This window comes from Argopecten irradians, unplaced genomic scaffold (assembly GCF_041381155.1).
Source record: "Argopecten irradians isolate NY unplaced genomic scaffold, Ai_NY scaffold_0991, whole genome shotgun sequence".
Lineage (NCBI taxonomy): Eukaryota > Metazoa > Mollusca > Bivalvia > Pectinida > Pectinidae > Argopecten > Argopecten irradians.
The window spans coordinates 15,055-21,821 of record NW_027188458.1 but is presented as its reverse complement, the minus strand read 5'-3'; the positions used below and the strand labels follow the sequence as shown (position 1 = coordinate 21,821).

General features: G+C 34.3%; 2 long non-coding RNA genes across 3 annotated transcripts; one reads left to right on the top strand and one right to left on the bottom strand.

Moving 5' to 3' along the window:
- Positions 1-2,514: 2,514 nt before the first annotated feature.
- Positions 2,515-6,146, bottom strand: LOC138313855 (uncharacterized). Of its 2 annotated transcripts, none has more exons than XR_011207275.1 (3): positions 5,614-6,146; positions 4,280-4,673; positions 2,515-3,110 (listed from the first exon to the last, which is right to left on the bottom strand). It is a non-coding gene; the product is annotated as an uncharacterized lncRNA (long non-coding RNA). The 2 variants fall into 2 exon arrangements; XR_011207276.1 differs by having other exon boundaries at positions 4,528-4,673.
- On the top strand, positions 3,050-4,330 carry LOC138313856 (uncharacterized). Its single transcript, XR_011207277.1, has 4 exons — positions 3,050-3,163; positions 3,423-3,481; positions 3,799-3,894; positions 4,200-4,330. It is a non-coding gene; the product is annotated as an uncharacterized lncRNA (long non-coding RNA).
- Positions 6,147-6,767: the final 621 nt, after the last annotated feature.

The following is a 6,767-nucleotide window of genomic DNA, read 5'->3' as shown; positions in this document are numbered from 1 at the left end:
CGGATCAGAATTTAGAAAAAAGGCTCTAAAATATGCATGCTAATAAAAACGGCAAATTTAACGTGCGTGACGTCATTTTAGTACAAATGCACGTTATTACGTTTTTTTCGAGAGCGGTTTTCAGCTGTTATTTACCTGTGAGAAGAATTCAAAATGGGTAAGTTGTGCATTTTTGGTCATTTCCATAATGTGACACCCTGCGACGATGTTTTTAGCGTATTTAAACATAATTTCACAATATATTACCTTAAAATATGATGTAATGTGAACTCAGGTTAGATGTTATCATATCATTTTTCGAAGCGCAGTCCAATCCTCAAAAGGCTGTGTAAACCGTTTTTCGACCAGAGACATCCGTTTGTGTTCATCCCCGCCGCCATTGTAACTTACTGTCTGTACGCATGTCTGAAGCGTATTCTAAATCAAACAGGTGCTTGCATCGGGTTTTCAGTTCCGGAATTTTATATTTCTTATACGAGTTATTCCCCCTCTATCACTGAAAACTGATGTTTAAGCTACTGTCCCATGATTCAGTTTAATCTAATGCAATAAAATCTATCTGAAAATTATTTGATAAAAGATATTAATACAGTGAGTTTAACAAAAATTATTCATATTAGAAATCGAGGTTGAATGTTAATTTATTTTACATATTTTACTGTATATACATTAAAATAATATATTTAAGTACAGTAAACATATATAATCCCCAACAAGGTATTTATATCTTTAATGTGTGGCAATCTTTCTATACAATCAACTTTTTAAAAAATACTTATTTCTCTGCAGTGATCAACCGTTATTAGTTTTCTAGTAGAATTTATTGTGCGATGCAAATTTTTCTATGTATACCAATACTGGAAATGGAGTATCCCCTTATCATTTCATTATTGATTGCAATGCAGCATAATTATTTTCTCATATCATATTACAATTATTACAAAAGAAAACAATATTTGGAGAATCATAATATTTACTCTCAGAATCAAATGCTCACTCTATAAAATGATAAAGATCTTACAAGAAACTACATACTGTAACTTATATACAGAAATGACAACTTGTACACATATATCAAATTATTCTTGTTCTTTTTATTCAATTTACTGAGGTATAATAAGGCTGAGATAAGATTTCATCAAAATGCAACATATCAACAATTAACATAAAAATCTTTAATGTATTTTCTTGAAAAATTATAAAGAAATTAAAAAAATTTGATTGCAGTTAAGTACAAACATTACACTCCGAGTGATCTACAGACTGCTTTAGATGATGTAGCAATGGGACTGACAATGAGAGGTGCAGCAAAAAAACATCACATTGCCTTCACGACCATTCAGAGACATATGAAGGAAAATTTAAAGGGCCGTGCCGTACAAATGCTATCATCATCAGAGGAGGAGTATTTAATTAATTATATTACATACTGCCAACAGAGAGGGTTTCCCCTTACAAGGAAAATGGTTAAGATGTTCGTGCGCGAGCTCATGAAAAGAAAGAAAGTGACCATCTCTGCAAATGGCCCATCAGACAGATGGTACAGGCGGTTTTTGACACGCCATCCTAATCTCTCAATGAGAAAGCCCCAGGTATAGTAGACCTATTTTGGGTAACACAAATTTGTAAGGGATACTGGATGACTGCATAGTCTATTTTAATGATGAATTTGAAATGACAGAGTTAATTAAAGATGCTCCACCGCTGACAAAAGGTATTTTTTTCACTATCAAAAACAGGAGCAGACGATTTAGTATTTTTCTTCAGTTACAAAAGTTACTTACTTTACACCATTACCGCCATAGAAAAGTTTGAGCTTCTAATTTTACTTCAAGTTAAAAATATAAAAAATAATTAATTGCATCCCGAAAAAATTCCGCGGCACTATATCCTATATGGAATGAAGCACTGATTGCGCATGCGCCAAAGGCAAACTAAATTTTTTTATATTATTTTTTGTGTTAATTAGACATACATATACACGATTAAACACCAATTTTTGTTCAAATGATGAATATCATTTATGCTCCGTCGGCGGTGGAGCATCTCTAAATACACAGAATTTATGTCCCAGTGACCACACATTCAATACATCTGAAAGTTAAAAACTGGAGTATATGGAGTAAGAAAGTAGTGACCAGAAACTATATATCAAATAACCTTAACCCTAAATAGTCGACCGATATTCTCAATAATGCACATTTCCTCATATACCAATACCTAGCTTTTTGTTCTGTATACTACAGTTGAACCAAAAACATATGGTACGTTCTCACGTACATTACTGCAATTTTCTTGCATAACTATATGTTATAGGTAATAGATGGCGGTAGAGCGAGAATGGCGAATGTGACAGTGGTCAAGCAACACTTTGACCTCCTTCAACAGACTATAGATGCCCATGGTAAGTCTAGCCATACAGTTCATCATGCTAATGTCCACACATTGACTCAACAGGAATATACGCATTCATGGATCAACCAATATGGTCAATAATTTCTGTAAATAACAGATATTTGATTTATTAAAAGACATATTACAAGACATTAAGTGCAAGTGTCTGCAACGTTAACTTTATCTGAAGAATGTATCTTATGTATTTGTATATCTAAACAATATGAATTTTATACTAGATATATGCTGCTTTATCTGAATGATTTAAATATTTTAAAATGCTAGGACTCCGCAACAAACCACAATGCATCTTTAATATGGATGAGACTGGGTTTGGGCAGGGAGCCACACTTGACAAAAGTCTGTGTTGTGAATGGGAATCATTCCTATACCAAAATGGCAACAACAAATTCCCATTCAACAGCAACTGTGTGCGTGTCGGCAGATGGACGTGTCCCTTCAATGTCAAAACTGCCTTCAGAAAATGTGGTATATATCCTCTGGATTCTGATGCCATCGATAAATCAAAGCTGCTACCAGTCGACCCTGCCTTTGCCTGTGGTCCAGGAGGAGACAACCAGAGATGACAGGAAAGGAAGTCAACATGGATCCACTGTGCCACACCTGTGGCCAGTATGTGAGTGGCCACCCACTAGTAAAGCAAGGCCTTATTCCCACTGACTTGGCTAATCTCTTTTTCCCATCCTCGGGAATACCTGCAAAAAGGAGAAACAGACAAGAATTATATCCACATCACGAGTTATAACTGGTGAGACATTACCACTTCTATTATCTATATGTACAGAAATGCATAATTGATAATGCAACTTATTTATAGAGAAAAGAAAAAGAAAAACATACAAGCTGATCATTTTAGTATGGCAAAATGCTTATTACAAAAGTAAGTCATAGCTGCTGATAATCAGAAATTTGTTTACATACTGCTTTTTTTACTATCACAATACTTGATTCAAAATTGTTTGAGATATATTGATACAAGTTCTAAAATTCTCAATTAATTATTACAGGAGAAGATATTTATAAACAACTTAAGGAAAAAGAAGAGGCCAAGGTTCCAAAAAGAAAGGCAAGCACAAGAGTTACCAAGATTTAAATATTTGTTTTTACTTGCAATGTATATTTATGTAACATGTAGCAACTTACATTCATGTTAATATCAAACTAAATTATTAATTTTATATAATATATAACACTTATGTAAAGGATCATGTCACATCTTAAATCATTAAACTTGATACCAGTAACTTAACTTAATTGGAATTCATTCGTTAACTAATTGGAATTCATCCAAGATCCTCTGTAGCTATTTATAGTAACTGTATTGTTTAGTAATATTAATCTGATTTAGTAAACTCCTTTATGTAAATGATTTATTAATTACAGACATCAAATATAAAAAAGCCAGCAACAGGAAAGGAAGGTGATGATGATGACCATGATCGGCTACCAACAATCAAACCACCCAAAAGGAGAAAAAAGGTACAAAATATTTCAGCTGTTCATAAGTAATATGATCCTACAATGTGTACTTTATTTTAAGTTTCTGGACAAAATATCATTAGGTACTGTATCTAAATATGTAGGCCTCCTATTAAGAAATGCTACTGTGTGTGCCATATACATCAAATACAAGAGTAGACCCCCCCCCCCCCAAAAAAAAAAAAAAAAAATAAATAAGAATAAAAACCTACAAACAAACAACAGAGTATACTTATGTTTATAGATGAATTTGGTTTAGGTATAAAGATGTAATATCTTAAATTATTCAAACTACAATATTTCAGGTAAACAAATTTAAAACACAGGTACCATTGAATGAAGAAACACCTGAGCGTACATGGATCCTAGCAGAGGAGGCATATACCTGTGCTTTATGTAATGAGAGAGGCTGGGAGGATGACGAGATACACGGTGTGTTTTGGGTTGGATGTGACTCTTTAACATGTGGTCGGTGGTTCCACAGAGCTTGTTTACCAACAGAGGACCATGCTGACATTGACCTTAGCTTGATGATAAAATAGTAATTGGGAATGCCCCTTGTGTTCGGTTCCACATCCTTCCGCAGAACAGGGAGAGTTGGAAGAAGTTGCCACAACCTCTAATCATGCTTACACAGGTGATGTACAGTATGTGGAAGGTGGTCACGAGGAGGTACATGTAACAACAACTTCTGATCAGGAAACCTCTGTGCTCATATGCCAAGTCTGCATGGTTTCAGCGACATGCAATCCGGTTGACCGTACTCTATTCTGGGCAACCTGTCAATGTGCAAAGAGTTATCACCAATACTGCATACCAAAAACCTGTTGAGGCAGTACAATAAATTGGGAGCAAAGTGGATTTGTGGACAGTGTTAAAATGCATGTTTTAAAATAGTTTCATAATGATTGTTTACACAGTGTTAAAATGTTAATAGTTTGAAAATGATTGTTTATATTTAATGCACTTAATCATAAACATTGGTTTTATATGTCTTCTTAAACCAATTATCATTTTTATTTTCATATCATATTCACATAATGTCACATGGATTATTCAAATGTTTATGTATCATCATACTTTCTACCTATTTGATATAATGATATTCATCACAAACCATTCATCAATGACATGACAAATTGAAAAAAAATCATCAATTATAAATTTAAAATCATGTAAAAATGTTGCGTTAGTTTTTATTATTTATGCTGTTATGTTCAATGAAATTTTTTCACCTGACAAGTTGATGGAGCAAACATTGAAAGCGTTTATTTTATCTGTGTTTAACATAGATATTCCCATGAGCTCGTGTTTAGCTGTTGTGCATGCGCCAAGACGTTGTGAAAACAACCCAAAGTAGGCCTCACATGGGCTTAAATTTGTGCCTCTTCATGATAAGTATCGATATATCCACAAATTTTTAATAACTGTATATAAAATGTTCATCACTTGAAAACGAAAAGCCAGTAGAAAACAATGATTGATAATTGGTCAGAAGGTCGATTGCTGAAGTCTGTTGATACAATCTGAAGCCATAGACAAACGATTTATGCAGAATTTTAATTCCTACACAAACGCACCTGTTGGCCATTTCATCAACAGTCGTTTATAGTGCGAGTTATGAATTGCTTATTAAACACTAAGTAGATAAAAATATGCATTATGCATGAAGCTTTAAGTAGTCCAGCTTATCAGAATCCCCCAGAAACAATAACTTACCAGTTTTCGGACATAAACGTACATTTTTTCCCATGTTTAGCGGAGTGATCCGAATGGGGTCCTCTCCGCAGTCAGAACCGGAAGTTCAATTACCCGGTTTTGTGACGTCAAAAATCACGTGCGCACGAGGACTGAAAGTCGCCGCCCGAATTGAAATACATTTTACATGATCTATTTACGTAAAAATCAGTTTGGTAGATGGTGAGTTACGAGTTATATGTAAAATCGGGATAAAACATGTTTTGGTGATCCGAATGGGGTCCTCTGTCCTTATACCCACCTGTTTCCCATGAAGTGATCAGCTATCAGACGATTCTCTCTTACTATTCCTAGTTCGATGTGCACGAAGCGAAAAGTGATGGGTCGGAAAAATGGCGGGTCGTCTACACACTCGGAACTATATATATTCGGAACACACTCGGTATGAGATGTGATCCGAGAGGTATCGAAAGAACTAGTCCTTACATAGTACATGGGGTTACTATTTAAGAGGACCATGTCAACAGTCAATAGTTGACTATTTAATATGGAGCATGCGTTGGGTTTATTCATAAATGTTCAATCTAAAATGAGAAAAATACACGTAGTTCATTTTATGAGACATATGATTCGGTCTAGATTATCAAGCCGTTGATCTTTAAGCATGAATAATAAAGTGGGAATTTACCCTAATTAGAAGAATTAGGTCTTATAGGTAGTGACCTGGCCAGTAGAGTTAAAATGACCTATACTTTCGTATGCTGTCTATATTTTTTTCACGTTGCAAATTCAAAATTAACTTCTTGTTGGATTAAACTGAAATTTGCAAAAGTTCATATTTTCTTTTTTCTTTCATTATTTTTGCCGTTTCATAACGTGAATTTTTGTTACCCTAAATTGTCATATTTTCAAACTAACTCTCCAATTCTACCTTTGGGATTGAGCCAAAACTTGTCCATGGGTATATACTTTTCGAACTAGAATTCACCTTCATCAAACAGCCGCAGCAACCATTAAACACAGTTACCGTTTTCTTTAGCTAAAAACCTAATACAAGATTGGGCTGAAACCTGGTCTTGGACGATTCGCAGATGTTCCTGAGAATTTTGACATCGATAAGTAACCATAAATTCATTATGGAAAGTGATAGATAGATAGATAATAAGAATGGTCAA